This window comes from Myotis daubentonii, chromosome 6 (genome assembly GCF_963259705.1).
Source record: "Myotis daubentonii chromosome 6, mMyoDau2.1, whole genome shotgun sequence".
Classification (NCBI taxonomy): domain Eukaryota; kingdom Metazoa; phylum Chordata; class Mammalia; order Chiroptera; family Vespertilionidae; genus Myotis; species Myotis daubentonii.
This window is the reverse complement of record NC_081845.1, coordinates 61007316-61027172: the sequence shown is the minus strand read 5'-3', so window position 1 is coordinate 61027172 and position 19857 is coordinate 61007316. Positions and strand designations below refer to the sequence as shown.

The following is a 19857-nucleotide window of genomic DNA, read 5'->3' as shown; positions in this document are numbered from 1 at the left end:
CTGCAGCAGCGAAGCATTTTACAGCTTTATCTAGTAACAATGTCTGATGGTGATTTTCAATTAAATTGAGTCACTCATAATACATGAGAGTAACTGGATCTGAGCCAAGCATTGCTTATTCTACTCATACTGTGGCTTTACAATTGTGACAGAGCAGGGTTCCACCTCAACTCCCACCGAATCGTCACTCCCACCAGAGTAACGCAATTTCAAATAACCCAGAACTAAACTGTAAATTATTTTAAGAATACAGTATTCCATTATAAATGCCTAGAACACTTAAATAATGGTCTGTGCTAAGTACTCATGGAAAAAGATTGAATTCCAATAAGGATTTCTTCATGCTGTGGTCTGTCACACTCATCATTTGGGGATCTTCTGGTCAAAGCTAAGGGAGCAGGAAGGGATCAAAAGGTTTTACCTAGTCTAAGAAAAAAAATAAATGGTTTTACTTTGAAACTTTGGTGAGCTATGAGCTTGTACAATGTGTAACTCCTTGGCCATCTGCTTTCTGTCACGGTCATCTCATGTTAAAAGTGATGGTGGATGAGGATGGAAGGTAGCATGGTTAATATCATTTCTCTGTAAAATACCTGCGATGTAAAGGACCCTTACTATATGTCATTAACTCAGTTAACTCTTACAGAAACCCTAGCTCCTTGATACTATGAACTCCATCTTACAAATAAGACCTCTCAGCTCACAGAAAGTAACACATTTATCTAAATTGCTACACTATTTCCCAGTCTAGCATGCAGTTAAAACACCAGAACCAAGGCCCATATGCTGCATTTTTTAAAAAGTCTGCATGTTAATTTAAAGGACAAACAGTATAACTTAGCAAGAAAAAGAAAGTCTCTTTTGGGAAAGAAAACAATCACAATAATTATCCTTCTTTTGTGAAACTGGACGCTAAAAATATAAAATCAGCAATGGATCCCTACAAAGCTGATGACTCTAGAGAAGAGGAAGAGGAAAATGATGAGGCCAACAGTCTGGAGGGGGATGAGGCGATGCCTCCCCCAAAACAGTACCCCCAGATGGACAGACTTAGCACCCAAAGGGGCTCCCATGGATGCCCAAGATCACAGAGAGAGACTCGAGATGCTCCCCAAGCCTGGCTGCAGCAAACTCACAGGTTACAGTCTAGGCAGGGACACAGCACAGTGGTGGGGGCTGCCCAGGCCAGTCTATGAAAGCATTAGCACTCTGAAACAGCGCAAGCACGCAACAATTGTTTGCAGGGGCCCAGGCACAGATGAAGGAGGCATCCGACGCTCTCCTCTAGGAGGGGTGGGGTGGGGGCGGGCACGGAAGTTGAGCAAGTCCCCACCTGCCTCAGTACATGATGGTGCTGCTGAAGATCCTGCTGGTCACAGCTCCCAACTCCAAAGCCAAAACAGACTCAATAAACCTCCAAGCAGACGTCCTGCCTGAGGAGATGCCCACCACAGTGTTGCAGAGCACGCGAAGCTGGGGTGGAGGTGGACCTCCACAAAGAGGTCATTGTTAAGGCTATTTCTGCTGTCCTACAGTTGCTGCTCAAGCACGTTATGTTGAACCATGTCGACCAGATTGAATATATGGCCCAGCACTAGGCAATTGCCAGCTGCATCTCTTTGATCCTAAAGTTCTTCAGTCAAACATTGTGTCCCACATCGCTGCCAAGAACAGCATTTCTGCCCTGGATTACCCTCACTGCGCGGTATGCAAGCTGCCAGAGCTGACTTGCGAATCTGGAAGCTGGTGACAACGACCTGAAGGAACCTCTTTTCTTGTATTCATCGGTTTTGGGTCTTGAACAAACTGACTAAATGGAAGCATTCAAGGACGATGACGCAGATGGTGTCTGCCCCATCCTGAAGCAGGCCCTGGAGGTGAAGCAGGCCATGACGCGGCTCTATGTGCTGACGCTGCTCAGGGTGCAGAGCAAGTACCTTGGGCACCAGTAGCCAACGAGCAACATGAAGATGATACCTGCCATCTACCAGATAGGTGTGCCATTGGCTGACTGTCTACCAGATAGGTGTGCCATTGGCTGAATGTCTACCAGATAGGTGTGCCACTGGCTGACTGTCTACCAGATAGGTGTGCCATTGGCTGACAGTCTACCAGATAGGTGTGCCATTGGCTGAATGTCTACCAGATAGGTGTGCCATTGGCTGAATGTCTACCAGATAGGTGTGCCATTGGCTGACTGTCTACCAGATAGGTGTGCCACTGGCTGACTGTCTACCAGATAGGTGTGCCATTGGCTGAATGTCCACCAGATAGGTGTGCCATTGGCTGAATGTCTACCAGATAGGTGTGCCATTGGCTGACTGTCTACCAGATAGGTGTGCCATTGGCTGAATGTCTACCAGATAGGTGTGCCACTGGCTGACTGTCTACCAGATAGGTGTGCCACTGGCTGACAGTCTACCAGATAGGTGTGCCATTGGCTGAATGTCTACCAGATAGGTGTGCCATTGGCTGAATGTCTACCAGATAGGTGTGCCATTGGCTGAATGTCTACCAGATAGGTGTGCCATTGGCTGAATGTCTACCAGATAGGTGTGCCATTGGCTGAATGTCTACCAGATAGGTGTGCCATTGGCTGAATGTCCACCAGATAGGTGTGCCATTGGCTGAATGTCTACCAGATAGGTGTGCCACTGGCTGACTGTCTACCAGATAGGTGTGCCATTGGCTGACTGTCTACCAGATAGGTGTGCCATTGGCTGAATGTCTACCAGATAGGTGTGCCACTGGCTGACTGTCTACCAGATAGGTGTGCCATTGGCTGACTATCTACCAGATAGGTGTGCCATTGGCTGAATGTCTACCAGATAGGTGTGCCATTGGCTGAATGTCTACCAGATAGGTGTGCCATTGGCTGAATGTCCACCAGATAGGTGTGCCATTGGCTGAATGTCTACCAGATAGGTGTGCCATTGGCTGAATGTCTACCAGATAGGTGTGCCATTGGCTGAATGTCTACCAGATAGGTGTGCCATTGGCTGACTGTCTACCAGATAGGTGTGCCATTGGCTGACTGTCCCGAAGCCCAGCCTTAGGACTTCCAGCCAGAAGAGTGTGCCCTCCGTGTCAACATCTAATGCTACAACCGGGCCCACAGCAACCCTGACTTCCTGCCTCTGGTCAGCTGCCAGCAGTGTCCTGGGCCAGTGGGTAGACCTCCCTGAGAGAGTCCAGATGAACTACAACCTCTGGTTAGAAAGGGAGGTCTTTTCCAAGCCCATTTCCTGGAAAGAGCTGCTGCAGTGATGCACCTGAGCAGGGCACTGAGGAAGAAAGTTGACAAGGAGGTGCCTCAGGGCCTCCCCTGGTTCATCGCTGCAGTGCTCCCCACCCCTTCCAGGTGGCAGCACAATCCCACTGTGCCCTCCCAGCCCAGCAAGGGATTGATAGTAAGGATTTAGCCTCTGGTTGATCCCAGCCTCCCTCCGGGGAGCAGTCATCTCCAAGCTTGGGATCCTCCCTTCCTTCACCCGTCCCCTCTCTCCTCTCTTGGACCCTGATGCAGCTCATTCCTCTTTCAGCCCAAGGCTCGGAAAAGCTGGGATAGGGTGGGAACTCACTGCATCTTAAATTCAGGGGTCACACTGACTGTTCTTGAGGCGTGAAAATCCTTGGCAGGTCAGCTTGCCAAGGGAGAGGGTTTAGGATTGGGCCAGGGCCAGAAAGTTGGAATCCCGGTTTTGCTTTGGGAGGTTTCTTATGGTGCCCCAGCCTCATGCTGAATTTCATCCAGAAGCAATTGCAGAGGCTCAGGCAACTGCCTCAGCAGATGGGTTTGGACAGAGCTGGGGTAGGAGGAGAGGCTAGAGGCACCATCTGGGAGGTCTACAAATATATAAATCCGTGTGGATTCTCTGGTGTCATGCTGGAGTTTTTAATGTGCTTGTGTATTCTGTTTACATTAAAAGGAAGCAAAGACAATAGAAATAAAATCAGTGCACAGGGAGTCATGGCCTTTCCACAGGATAGTTTCCATGGGCCCTTCCAGTTCTCACTTTCCCCTAAGCAGCAGGACTAACAAGCCTGAGTAGTGCAGGTGATAGAGCTGCTAAATTTCTCCAAACAAAACATCGCATTATTGTGTAAAAGCTCTACAATTAACAAAATTAAAAAGTCAATCCTAGAAAAGCATCTAGTCTATTCCAAAGGCAAAGAAGTAATACAAAAAAGAAAATCCTGAAAATTAAGAGATAACAGATGCAGCCCATAAAGTGAGACTGGGAATTTAGCATTTAACTGAATAAGAATGAAGTTGATTTCTTAAAAACACATCTCATCTCAAATTTACCTTGGTCTTAACTCCATTTAACTGCCTGACTCACTCTTGTGCCATACTTAACCCCATTTAACCTTAATTATTTCCCAAAGGCCTTGTCTCCACATACAATCACTCTAGGGATTAGGCCTTCAACATATGAATGGGGGAGACAATAGGACAAAAATTCAGACCATCACAGGTTAGTAGACTCAACTCTATCCTATTATCCTACTACAAAATCAGAGCTGGACTTCAAAATCTTTGTGGGAACTATTCTATTAACGCAGCTAAGTTCATATAAAAGACTCTGTATGTGATTCACAGTCAAAATCTATCAAGCAGTTGAACTTGTGTGATGAATTTATTGATTGACATAGGGCAAAATACCTGTCTAGATGATGAATGATGGGGCTAGGGATCTATAAAATCAGGTAGAATAATCATCCTAAAATTTCATACAATAATTAGCCTTCTATGGTAGATTGATAGAGAAATAATATGCAGAAACCTAATGTGTTTTAAACTATAAGAGGTACATGGATAGAGTCATAATTTAGCAATAAATCTGGGGACTTAAAACAGACATTTAGCTATTTTAACGAACAGATAAAGATTGATATAGTAATTTATAGTAGAAACATCTCATAAAACAAAATATGCATCACTTTCTGGCAGAGTTGCTAAAGCATGGAAAATGATAAATAAATATAAGAATGCTCACCTTAGCAACTGAATAATTTCTCATAGATTCATTGGGCACTAGGCCACTACCATATTTTCTAAACAATTCATAAAACGTTCTTACATTTTCTCATTTAGTATTGACACTTACCAAATGTCAGTACTAAAGACATTTACTAGGCACTTAATTGCATTAATATAGTTATAATTTTATCATATATCATATTTTTCTCTTTGCTTTTAGATCTATAGGCTTGTTGAGTTTAGAGGAGGGATGGAAATGAATTGGGGGTCATTTGTTTATTTTATTGTGTGGTTTTATAGTCTTGGAGATTACATATGATTTGGGAATGAAGTTACTAATGATTATGAGCTACTAAACTTATGGATCTAAGCAGAGGTAACTTATACAAGACAGGGGAGGTAGGGGCATTTACATGTACACTCTGATGAAATGTTAACAGTCAGAGCTGTAAATGTATGCACTTTCTGCTTTTGACAAGGATGGCTGGGAAAGCCTCGTAACACTTTCAGGGGTACCTAGATTTAATATGAGTGTAGAACTGCATCATAGTAGACCATACTCCTACACCTGAATTGCTACTCTTATGAGCAAACATAGTAAATCTTTACTGTAAAAAAATAAAATAAAGTAATTATTTATTTCCATCCAAAGGGTTCAACTTACAGTTGGGGCTAGAGTCACAGCTACTGCTTAGGAATTTCAGTTTCAGCAATAAATTATAATGAATGAATCAATAAAGCATATATATTATTATTATTATTATTATATTTTTATTGATTTCAGAGAAGAATTGAGAGGGAGAGGGAGATAGAAACATCAATGATGAGAGAGAATCATTGATTGGCTGCCTCCTGCATACCCCACACTGGGGATTGACCCCCAACCCAGGCATGTGCCCTGACCAAGAATTGAACCATGACCTCCTGGTTCATAGGTTGACATTCAACCACTGAGCCATGCCAGCTGGGCAAGGTATATATTTTAAAAGATAGTTTACACCATATTTTTCAATCATAAAATCCTAACATGAGAGCTTACTCATGGAGAAAAATTATGTTGCAAATTCGATTAAATTCTTAAGCATAATTTCACAGGCATAAGTGAAGGGAAAGTTTTCTAGAAGTTTTTTAGAAGCTATTTCCATTTCAATAGCACACCTATCCCCTGGATATCACAGACTGCCAGTGTGTGGCCAAGGACCCAAAAGCATCTTACTTCTCATGCACCTACACAGAAACTTTACACTGTCTCTCAGGAAACTGGACTCTCTGCCCTCAATTATTGTGGTCCTAGTCCACAAATAATCATCTCCTATCATCTGATCATCATTCTTTCATACCTAATGCTCCTATCCTCCCATTTTTCTCCTATGAGCACCAACATCTTACCATTTGTAACTCACTGAGTTTTCTCATCACATTCTTGCCTAGTTTTCTCAACTTTTCTTCCTCTTATTCTTACCAACAGCTATTATCTCAGTATTCTGGATGGTATCCCTTCACCTCTTTTCATAAATGCCCTTTGTTTTTCTAAAGAGTTTTTATTTCTATGACCTTTCTCTACAAATAATCACATATCCTTAACTTTACCATTTTATCTTTTTTTAAATATATTTTATTGATTTTTTACAGAGAGGAAGGGAGAGAGATAGAGAGTCAGAAACATCGATGAGAGAGAAACATCGATCAGCTGCCTCCTGCACACTCCCCACTGGGGAAGTGCCCGCAACCCAGGTACATGCCCTTGACCGGAAACGAACCTGGGACCTTTCAGTCCACAGGCCGACGCTCTATCCACTGAGCCAAACCGGTTTCAGCCCATTTTATCTAAAAGACGTGTCAATAATAATCTTTCCTAAACTTAATAAATCTACTCTGATTCTTTCTGAAAAGTAACTACCAAAGCTTGCATGAGTTTTTCTACCTTATGCTTCCCTCAAATTCATTTTTTATTTAACTATTTACATTTTTTTCTCATTATCTAATAGATTTTTGAGGAAGAAAATTTAGAATTTTAGGTGTTACAAAAGGGTCTGTTGAATCTTTTAGTATAAAATGAGATAATTCCAAAAATGAAATAGATAAATTATGAATTGATAGAAAATACATAGATAGCAATAAATAGATGTTTAAAAATACCAAGAAAGGAGAAGACTGTATACATAAACAAGAGGAAAAGCCTTTTGAGATAAAATAGTCATTATATAGAGGCACAAAATATAGAAACATAATGTGGATACTTATCTTAGTTCTTCCTTCCAGTGTGCGTCTTACAAATTGAATCCAGGAAAACTCCTAAACCTGAGAATGTAAAAAAAATAAACCAAAAAAACTAAAAATTGCATCTACAGTCTCTTAAATATAAATATAATACAGTGTATGTCAGAATAGAAATTATAACAGACAGATAAGAAAGAGGAATTTTAGTGCTGACCAGAGGAAAAGAACACTTCTTAAAATCAAAAGCTAATTACTCAGCATCTGACTTTATTAATATGTGTAGTAATGTAGCTGGCTAAAAATTTTCAAGTTAATTAAAAAAGCCATTTTAAATGTTTTTGCTTTAATTAGCTAATAATTTATATATTTTTATGTCACTTCCCAACAACATCTTATTGAAATATATCCCATTAGAATTCAGTTCTGGTATAATTTTTGAGCCATGTCTCAGGAAAAAGGGGGAAAGGGACTTAAAAAATACCACTAAGCCATCATGCCTAACTGCTTTTCTTGTAAATTATCAATGCCACTCATGAAAATCAAATACATATCAGAATATTTACAGATATAAAAGCAGACGGATCTTAAGAATTCAAACATCTTTCTAATATAAATTTTAAAAAGCAAACAAGCCTGGCTCAGTGGTTGAGCATCAACCTATGAACCAGAAGATCACAGTTCGATTCCCGGTCAGGACACATGCCGGCATTCAATCCCCAGTGTGGGGTGTGCAGGAGGGAGCTGATCAATGACTCTCCCATCATTGGTATTTATATCTCTCTCTCCCTTTCCCTTCCTCTCTGAAATCAATAAAAAACATTTTAAAAATAATCAATACTAATAAAAGCATAATATGCTAATTAGACCAAATGACCTTCCAGACATCCTTCCAGACAAAGCCACGGTGGTGGAGGCTGAGGCAGAGGTGGTTAGGGGCGATCAGGCAGGCAGTGGTGCAGTTAGGGGTGATCAGGCCAGCAGGGGAGCAGTTAGGGGCATCAGGCTGTCAGGCAGAGGCAGTTAGGGGCAATCAAGCAGGCAGGCAGGTGAGCGATTAGGAGCCAGTGGTCCCAGATTGCGAGAGGGATGTCCTAAACTGGCAGTTGGACATCCCCCAAGGAGTCCCAGATTGGAGAGGGTGCAGGCCGGGCTGAGGGACCCCCACCCTCAACCCCGTGCACAAATTTCATGCACTAGGCCTCTAGTAATAATAATAAAAAGCAAACAAATATAGCTTATTGACTTCCAGATAAAGGTTGCTGTGCTGATCTCTATTTTTATCATGTGCTGAAGAAACACATGCATTATCTTTACTTCCTTCTAAAACTTGATTACAACTTCAGTGAAAATTATTTTAAGAGATAAATGCCTTAAAACAAACAGAATGAGAGAGGAAAAAAAGTCAGAGCAGCTCTTTTAGAAGCTGGAAGCAAAATGGAAACATGGCAACTGTAACTAGGTTAGCACAGTGAGAAAACTGAATCTTAAACCTATATTAAAAGTTCAAGATGCAATCTCACTTAAACAGAGATCCTTAAAAGCCTGAGAATTGGCAGAGTAAGATATTTGAAAAAGGGTTAAATTAGCGCTATAAGCCTACAAATTGGTTAAAAACTTGCTTAGAAAGCACTGAGACCAGATCTCTATTCTAAAATATCTAGGTTACTGTTTCTCTCCTATACTCACTGGCTGAGAACTACAAGTATATTTTTTGACAGCTTTACTGAGATATAATTCATATATCACACAATTTACTCATTTAAAGTGTATATAGTTAACCCTTGAACAATGCAGGGGTTGGGAGTACCCACCTCTCACACAGTCACAAATCTGTGTATAACTATAGTAATTCAATGGTTTATAGTATATTTAGAGAGTTGTGCAACTGTCATTACAATCAATTTTAGATAATTTTCATTACCCCCAAAAGAAACTGCATATTCATTAACTATCATGTTCCAGTCCCATTTTTCTCAACTCTAAGAAATCATTTAATCAAATGAATTACAATTCATTACATTTTAAATTAATTAAAATTTAATTAACTAAGATTAATAAAAAATTCTGTCTTAATAGAAATTGATTGATCTACTGTGTGCCCTTTTATGAAGCTTCTTTCACATAGAATGTTTTTAAGGTTCATTCATATTGTAGCATATAGCAGTACTTCATTCCTTTATTGACTAATAGTATTCCATTGTCTGTATATACCACATTTTACTTACCCATTTTTCCACTGACAGACATTGGGTTGTTTACACTTTTTATATATTACACATAAAACTTCTATAAACATTTGTGTACAAGTTTTTGTGCAAACATATGGTTTTATTTCCCTTGGTATAGACATAGGAGTGGAATTTCTGTGACATGTAGTAATTCTATATTTATTTTTTAAAGGAATTAACAGGTTGTTTTAAAAAGTGGCTGCACCATTTTACAACCCCACTAGCAATGCATGAGATTTCCAACTTCCCATTCTCACAAAACTTTTCATTTAGCCATTCTCATGGCTATGAAGTAGTCTCTCATTGAGTTTTTTAAATGTAAATTTTAGAGGATATATTTCTTTGAGATATTATTTATTAAAAGTCTCCTGCCCTGGGAGATTGCACACATACAAAGGAATTAAATAAAAATTTATATATTGAATGTGGAAAGCTTCATTGTACTCTCTCACTTTGCTCCCAAAACTCTGGCACCTACATACTTTTCAGGCAAGTGAATGGAAAGAATATTTGGCACTCACACTGGACAGCTCAGGAGAAAGAATCTAAGATACAGACATCAAACATTCCTAAAGAAATATCTCACAATAAAGCTCAAAATGAAAAACCCAGAGAAACCAAGATGGTGGCATAGGTAAACACCGAAATTGCTGCCTCCTACAACAACTTCACAAATACAACAAAAAGACAAAACGGACATCATCCAGAACTACAGAAAGGCTGGCTGAGTGGAAATTCTACAACTAGAAGGAAAGAGAAAAGCACACTGAGAGTCAGGAGCTGCGGAAGTAAAGTACAAAGGTACGGAGGCTCGAGCGCGCACGGAAAGGGGCTGGTACCTGAGGACGAAGCTGTCTTTTTGAATAGGGAGGGAATCACAAGCTCCCAACTGCTCTGAACTCCAGTTCCGGGAAGTCTCTGGGGACCCAGGACTCATACGGGGAGAAACTGGACTGTCTGGCAGCAGGCAGAACTTGGAACTTGAGGGCGGCTTTCCCTTGAGGGGCTTGCAGCAATTACCGGGACACTGAGACGCATGGCCCCTTAGGGCAGGGCTGAGGATCTGCCATAGCTGCTTGCTCCACCCTGTTGATTCCCTGAGACCGGGCCCCACCCAGGCTGCAGCAGAGGCTTTTGCATATGAATGCCCTGGCCCTTTGCAACCTGAAAATTACCTAACAAATTATAGTTGGGCCAGACAGACCCAGAACTTCCAAGAGAAGACCCAAGGCCCCACAGCAGCTTGCATTGCTTCACAGCTGGTCCTCATCTGGGCACCTCCAAACTCCAAAAAAGGAAGGGGAATCTGCAGATCTTTTCGTAGCTCCTGCTGGGTAACCTCAGGCAGAGACTAAATTAGCATCTCCTTAGATCCAAGAGCCAGTGTACCCAGTGGTCAGAGCAGGACCATCCAGATTACTACTCCTCAGATCCATAAGGGACACACTCAGGGGGCAGACTCAGTGAGCACCAAAGCCCCACTGAAGCAAGTCTTGCCCCAGAAGGGTATCTTTACAACAGAAGTTCTCACACTGCAGACACAGCTGATTCTCACTGCCAATTGGCCTGGAGGTCAATTCCTCCCAGTGATATCTACAACAATCAAGGCATAACTACAACAAGACTGTGCACAAAGCCCACAAGGGGGTGTACCAATAGTGTCCACCTCAGGTAACTGGGGAGGCTGAGCCACTGGGCCCTATAGGACACCTAGCACACAAAACCACTCTACCAACACAGGAAAGCATAAAAAATGCGGAGACAAAGAAACAGGTCACAAATGACAGAAATGGAGGAAAGCAAACGACTGGATATAGAGTTCAAAACCACGTTTATAAGGTTTTTCAAGAATTTTCTAGAAACCGCCGATAAATTTAGTGAGACCTGGGAGGATATGAAAAAAGGCCAACTAGAAATTAAGGATACACTGACTGAAATAAAGAATAATATATAGAGATCCAACAGCAGACAAGAGGATCCCAAGAATCAAGTCAAAGATTTGAAATACGAAGAAACAAAAAAAATACCCAACCGAAGAAGCAAAAAGAATCCAAAAATATGAAGATAGTGTAAGGAGCCTCTGGGACAACTTCAAGCGTACCAACATCAGAATTATAGGGGTGCCAGAAGAAGAGAGAGGGCAAGATATTGAAAACCTCTTTGAAGAAATAATGACAGAAAACTTCCCCTACCTGGTGAAAGAAATAGACTTACAAGTCCAGGAAGCGCAGAGAACCCCAAACAAAAGGAATCCAAAGAGGACCACACCAAGACACATCATAATTAAAATGCCAAGAGCAAAAGACAAAGAGAGAATCTTAAAAGAAGCAAGAGAAAAACAGTCAGTTACCTACAAGGGAGTACCCATACGACTGTCAGCTGATTTCTCAACAGAAACCATGCAGGCCAGAAGAGAGTGGCAAGAAATATTCAAAGTGATGAATAGCAAGAACCTACAACCAAGATTACTTTATCCAGCAATGCTATCATTCAGAATTGAAGGTCAGATAAAGAGCTTCACATATAAGAAAAAGCTAAAGGAGTTCATCACCACCAAACCAGCATTATATGAAATGCTGAAAGGTATTCTTTAAGAAGAGGAAGAAGAAAAAGGAAGTCTTACCATTTGCCACAGCATGGATGGAACTGGAGAGCATTATGCTAAGTGAAATAAGCCAGTCAAAAAAGGATAAATACCACATAATCTCACTCATTTGTGGATTATAATGAACAACATAAACTTATGAACAAGGACTGATCCAGAGATGGAGAGGCATTGAGTGGACTGTCGGGCCTTGGAGGGAAGGTAGGGGAGGGTGGGGGTAAGGGGGAAAGATCAACCAAAGGACTTATATGCAAGCATATAGGCCTAACCAATGGACACGGACAACAGGGGGGTGAGGGCATGAGCGGGTGGGGGGGGTAGGGGTAACGTGGGGATAAGGACACATATGTAATATCGTAATCAATAAAATATATTAAAAAAAATGAAAAACCCCATCCATATACGTAGAGCATCAAATCAACTTTTTATTCTGATTATAAATATGAGTTGTCAACCAAGAATGACCAGACATTTTAAGAAAATCTATGAAATCAAAGACAAAAAACAACCAAAACAGAAAAGCAACAATTTGTACTAGAAAAGGAAATAACTAAACAAGCAGAAGAAAACTTTTTTAAAAATCTTAACCATCATTAATACCCTGAGAGCAATAAGTTATTGTACCCATGAATCAGCATAGGATGCTACATAGAGGAACACTCAGCAAACATAAAGTAATAGCTTCATGGTTTACTAAAAGAAGAGTCAACATGGGGGTGAGAACGGGCTGAAAGGGGCCAAAGGGGAAAAAGGACAACATATGTAATACTTTCAATAATAAAGATTTGTTTTTAAAAAAGAAGAGTTGACATGAAAAAGTCAGTGGATAGTCTGGAAGAAGGAATTGGGGAAAAAAAATTCCTAGAAAGTATGTCAAAAAGACAGGAAAATGAAAAATAGGAGATAAAGGTTTATAATAGTAGAAAAACCTTCAGTAGAGGAAAGAAACTAATTAAATTATTTATGATATTTTCAAAGTATAAAAAGACATGAAGCCCTAGCTGGTTTGGCTCAGTGGATAGAGCATCAGCCTGTGGACTGAGGGATCCCGGGTTCGATTCTGGTCAAGGGCACATGCCTGGGTTATGAGCTTGATCCCCATTGGGGGAGGTGCAGGAGGCAGCCAATCAATGATTCTCTCTCACCATTGATGTTTCTATCTCTCTTTCCCTCTCCCTTCCTCTCTGAAATCAATAAAGATATTTTTTAAAAAAAGACATGAATGCCCAGTTTGAGAAAGTACCCTGTGAAAGCATAAAAATAGACTCACTCAAAGGCATTCCACCATGAAATGTCATAACAATGAAAGCAAAGCGATCCTCCAAGCTCTCAGAAAAAGACATGCAAAGACAGGCTTCTAGAGGTAAAATGGAGTCAGTGAAAAGAGAGTAGTGAATTTTTATAATCTCAAATCCCCTAAACAAGAAATACTAAAAGAACAATTAAAGCACTTGGAGAAAATATAATCAGCGATGATATTTTTAATAATACTGGATAAAAAGGAACTCACATGAGCATTCATATGGGATCAAATAGCACAGGTCTTCTAGCACCAACAGTGGTACAGTGTTAATGGTAAAGATTAAAAGGTGGAAGGATGTTATAAGCCATAAAACACAGTAACCATGAATAAATACTATTCTCATGAGAAGAAGACCACAGAAACACTGAATGAGCCCTATGAGAATAAATTTGAGAGTAACAAATGAATTTTGTCATGATTTTTAAAATTGATTTTAGAGAGAGGAAGGGGGAGAAAGAAAAAAAGAGAGAGAGGGAGAGAGAGGGTGAGAGAGGGAGAGAGACATCAATTTGTTCTTCGACTTATTTATACATTCATTGGTTACTTCCTATGCCCTGACCTGAGATCAAGCCCCACAACCTTGGCATATCCGGATAGCACTCTATCAACAAAGTTACCTGGCCAGGCAACCAGAGAACTTTGAAGAAGTCTTTGTAGACTCCAAATAAGAGATTAGTGCACCAAGACTCTAGCACATCTTTAAGGGAGACACAAGAAATTCAAATAATGCAGAAGAGGACAGATCACTAGTGGAATGAAAAAATATCCAACAAATCTTCTCTTTTAAAAGGAAATGCCTATTCTGAGGTAATATTGCAGAAATAAAAATCACATTGGATATAGGGAGAACATTAGGGATCCCAGGGAGAGATAACGTTCAGATACTGCACGGCAGAAGAAACCAATAGAGCACAGAGTACTGTAATAGCAAAGTAGAATGTTTAACAGTGAGATCTCCACCTTGAAATGCAAGGCTGGCAGAGGTCTGAAAAATACAGATATACAGACAGGAAATCTACCTGAATCAGATCAGGCTAAGCCCTGAGAGATGTGATGTATATGTGGCTAAAAAATGTATAAAGATATGTGATAGACAATAGATAGATAGATAGATAGATAGATAGATAGATAGGTAGGTAGATAGATAGATATGAAAACTCTTAAGCTATGAGGGGGAAGAGCTATCTTGCCCCATTCATGCCTCCCATATAGAAATATCCTCCTAGTAATTCAGGAAATGCTATCTCATTTAATATGTAAAACAAATGAATAAGATTACAATCAAATTCCATATAAAGATATTATAAAATTAAAGATAAAAATAAACCAATTTATGTTCTAGCAAAATAGTAAAAACACAGAAAAATATGACTGAAAAGAAAATTAATGTAGCAAATTATTTCTAAAAGATATAAAGGAAATTGGAAAATTATCAAAGCTCTGAAAAAAAACAGCATAAATCAAAATTAGAACATCTCAGATTAAATGACTAGACAACAGAAGGATATAATTTTTTAAAACCTAACAGAACTCATGAATAAATTAGAAGAAAATAAAAACAATCAGAAATGAAGACTAAATTTGAAGAAACACACAAATATATAAATATAAAGCAAAGTAGGAAAATAGAAGAGAAAAAGTGACTATAAGGATATAGAAATAAAGATACAATGGGTTTTCAAGAAAGTGAAAGATATAGAAGACATATAAGAGAGCTCAGGTTAATGTCATTGAAATACCTACAAAAGGAAAATAAAACAACTAAACTAAACAGAATTTTAAAGTACAATATAAGTATTTTTTTTTAAAAAAGACACCCTAATATCTATATATTGAATATACACACTGAACACTTGGAAAATATGACCCAGAGGAGTTAACACCAACTCAGATCTAGAAAAGCTACTATTGGACTTTAACAATATGGGGGGGAATATTTATACTAAAACACTAAGCCACCAATGAGGGGAAAAAATATGTTAGATTGGCCTCAGATTTTTCAAGTTTTTAATAACCATAGAAAATGGATATTTCCAAATCTGACCCAACATTACACCCTTTCTTCTCCCCCAAACACTACCCTTATGCCCAGAAGTCAAAGTATGATATTCACAAAAATCTCTGTGGTTAGCCTCTTTTCTGAGGCCCTCCACCTTCTTGATCCAGTGGAAACCTGATGATACCCTAATGGCACTGCTCCTCAATCCCTCTTGAGTGGAGCCTGTTTTCTCTTCTTGCCATTTATGATGGAGGGGGTATCTTCCTTACTCTTCATTGCTGCTTCCAGATCATTATGTGTCTCTCCTACTTAAACCTCCAGGCTTCTTTGAATCTCCTTCCATCAGTCTATAGCCAGTGGTCGGCAAACTGCGGCTCTTGAGCCACATGCAGCTCTTTGGCCCCTTGAGTGTGGCTCTTCCACAAACTACCACGTGCAGGCGTGCATGTACAGTGCGATTGAAACTTCGTGGCATATGCGCAGAAGTTGGTATTTTGTGGAAGAGCCACACTCAGGGGGCCAAAGAGCCGCATGTGGCTCATGAGCCGCAGTTTGCAGACCACTGGATACCATCATGTAATGGGCTGAATTCGGCCCCCCAAAATATCCAAGTCCTGTTATCTTACATGGCAAAGACTTTGCAGACATGATTAAGGATCTTGATATAGGGACAGTATCCTGGATTTTACAGGTCAGACATATATCTTAAATGTAATAACAAATGGCCTTTTAAGAGAAAGGCAGAGGGAGCTTTGATTAAAAAAAAAAAAAAAGATGAGAAGGTGGTATGACAAGACAATAAGAGCAGAAATTTAATTATGTGCTTTGAAAATGAAAGAGAACATAAGACAAGGAATACAGGAAGCCACTAAAAGCTGAAAAAGATAGAGAAATTGATCCTTCATTCAGAGCCTTCAGAAGGAACTAGCCTGTTGACACCTTGACATTAGCCCAGAAAAAGTGATTTGGGAATTTTGATTTCAGAACTGCAGGTTTGTTATAATTATTTACAGCAGCAATTGGAAACTAATACACCCCACATGGATGCATCTACTGATGTTCAGGAGTCCTGATTCTCTCACCTAATTCCTAGAAGACAGGAGACCTGGTTTAATATTTTGCTGACACTATACTTAGAATTATTTTTATGATTTATATATCCATGGACACTGAACTATCTTCCTGACTTTTCCCAAACATTGACCTCTTACTTCCTTGTCCACCTCACCCTCATTTATTCTTCCCTCTATGCTAGCTCAGCAAATGATTCATTATTCCCTGTCACTCCAACAACTGGAACTCTCTCACCATCCATAATCTCAATTTCTAGGATCTCATTCTAGACCACCACTTTCTAACTTTCCATCTCATTCCTTGATCCCACCTCAAAAATCCTTTGATGCACTGTAATTTCCAATCCATTAAGCTAACTTTTTATGTTTTTACTTCTCCCAGATTCTCCATTTCTCCTTACCTGGTTGAGATTCCAAGATCATTTATTATAATAAGTCCCCCATATATATTCCCTATCCCCTTGCCACATTCTCCCTCCACCATACTCTCTTGGTGAAAATCCTAACCCAGTTAAGTCAAATATCTGACCATGCATGACTTTCTGCAGTCTGCAGTGGCATATGAGCAGCTGAATAAAGCTGGGGGAATAGACACAAAATTTTGCTGACTGCTCTCAATTTTAATTCATAACCACTATTCCCAAGTGGGCCTTTAGGGTTGGCTGAAATTCTATTTCCTTTTATTTTAATCATCCTTTTTCCTTTATCCCTGTATAGCTTAATGCATTATTTTAGTGTATCGAATCCTACAAGGGCAGGAGATCTGTCTGTTTTGCTTACCATTGCATCCACGGAAATTAAAATAATGTCTGGTACATAATACATATATTTATAATTTGTTCAATTCATTTTATAACTTCCTTTGTCTCAAGCTCCAACAGTTTATATGCCTTCTTAATTTTCAGGTGATGATTTTGCTTATTTTACCAAGAAAATAAAAAGCAATAAGAAAAGAAGGCCCACACACACATAATTAAATTATTTTTTACAAATTATTTTTCACAAAGATGCAGAGATAATCTATTGGGGAAAAGAGATTGTCTTTAAAAAATGGTGGTGATGAAAAAAACTGGTCATGCATATACAAAGAGAAAAGGAAGAAAGAAAAAACCCAACATACCCACATCATAAAAATATTAACACAAAATGGATTACAGACCCAATCAACATTTGAAACAAAAGGTCTAGAATAAAATATGAGGGAAAAGTATTGACTGGTTGATTCTTATATGTGCCCTGACCGAGGATCAAACCCACAACCTTGGCATATCTAACTAGCTGAGCTACCCGGCCAGGAAAAAAATGTATTTTGATAACTGGGTTAAGATTTCTTAGGTATAGCACCAAAACTATAATCCATAAAAATCAAATAATTCAATTGGATTTCATCAAAATTAAAAACTTTTGCTTTGGGAAGATTCCGTTAAAAGAATGAAAAGACAAGCCACAGACTGGAGAAACTATTTCCAAATCATATTTCTGACAAAGGAATTGTATCTAGAATATATAAAGAACTTTAAAAACTCAACTATAGGCATGGCTGGCATGGCTTAGTGGTTGAGCATTGACCTATGAACCAGGAGGTCAAGGGTTCACTTCTCAGTCAGGGCACATGCCCAGGTTGCAGGCTTGATACCCAATAGGGGGTGTGCAAGAGGCAGCCAATTGATGTTTCTCTCTCATCAATGTTTTTATCTCCCTCTCCCTTCCTCTCTGAAATCAATAAAAATATTTTTAAAAAACAAAACCCTCAACAATAGGAAAAGATACAAACCATTTTTTAAATGAGCAAACTAGCCTAATAGAGACTTCATCTAAGAATACAGATGTAAGTAAGCATATTGAGAGATGTTTACCATCATTAGATATTAGAGGAATACAAATTAAAACACTATGGGAAATCTCTGCATTCCTAGTAGAATGACTAAAAAACAAAAACTGACAAGATGATGAGGATATGAAGCTACTGAAGTGCTCATCCATTGTGTTTTTACTTTGGGAAACCATTTGGCAGTTTCTTATTAAGTTAAACATATACCTACCATAAGGCCCAGCAATCTCATGCCTAGGTATTTATCCAAAAGAAATGAAAACATGTGAACATACAAAAATCTGTATACAGCTGTTTACAGAAACTTTATTTGTAATTAATAAAAAGTGGAACAACCTAGATATCCTTCAGCCCATGAAAGGACAAGCAAACTGTACATTCATACAATGGAATACAACTCCGCAATAAAAAGGAACAAATTATTGATACATGCTATAAAACAGATGACTATATCAGGCCATTTTTCTAAGTGTAAGGAGTTTGATTCCCGCCCCCCCCAAAATTACAAATTGTGCAATTCCAGTTTTATGACATCTTGGAAAAGGCAATACCATAGAAAAGGAGAGCAGATTAGTGACTGCCAGCATTGCAGGTGGGAGAGAGGTGACCGCAGAGAATTTTTGAAGTGTATCCGTGTGGTAATAATAGTCATAAGACTTTATGCATTTGTTAAAGCCTTAGCATGATACATCACAAGGAGTGAATTTTAATGTATGTACATTTAAAAAGAAAGTTTTCCTCCCCATTCCTGGTGTCCCATTCTTTAGGGGAGTTCCCTCCACAACACCCTCACAGGGCCCTGCATTACAGCCTCTAAGAAAGTAATGAACCATTTACACAACCAACCAAGTCTCCTGGGATACCTGGTGCCTTGGCTCCATCTGAGAAGTGGGATCTGAGGAGTTGTTGTGCTTGGAGCACTCCAAGGTATACACTTTCCTTTAAATACCATGTGTTCTTCAAAGGAAAACAAGAACAGTGAGAAGAGAGTGTTACGGTAAGAATACTTAATATTTCAAGCATCAATGCCTCTTCTTATTAACCGCTATTTGTACCTTTGTGTTCATCGTTCTCCCTTTCACAGCAGGTATATGTATGTGTGTGGGAATATGCACATTCCTGTTCTTTCCTATATTTTCATTCTTTTTTCCATTTCTCTTTACCCATGACCTAGTGAGATTGCAGTCAGCTAATTTCAGGAATAGGGGTGCATTTTTTTTTCTACAGGCAAGGACTGTGATTCCTGCTAACACAACACCACCTCCTTGGGATGAGACAGAAACCCCAGTGCTCCTGAATTAAATGAATCCTACACAGCCTAGCATCGTTGGGAAAGGAATTACTTTCTCTGACTGAGGTGATTCCACAGATAAAGTACTTACTCCTTTCACAGCAAATTAGAGTCTTAGAAGTAAAATTATTCTCAAACATCCCCATTAAATTATCAAAAAAGAAACTAGTCATTTTGCCAAAGGATATATATCAAGTAATATTTTTAGTCACTGAGTAGAACTGAAGATTATTTATTAAAAGAATTATGGTTAATAAATGTCATATTGTACTATTTAAAAAGTACTAATTACCTCAAAGGGCTGACAAAGTCTAGCAGCATGC

General features: G+C 39.4%; 1 pseudogene; it reads left to right on the top strand.

The window, feature by feature from the left end:
- The first annotated feature begins 932 nt into the window (after positions 1 to 932).
- Positions 933 to 3267, top strand: LOC132237588 (striatin-interacting protein 1-like; annotated as a pseudogene).
- The last annotated feature ends 16590 nt before the right edge of the window (positions 3268 to 19857 follow it).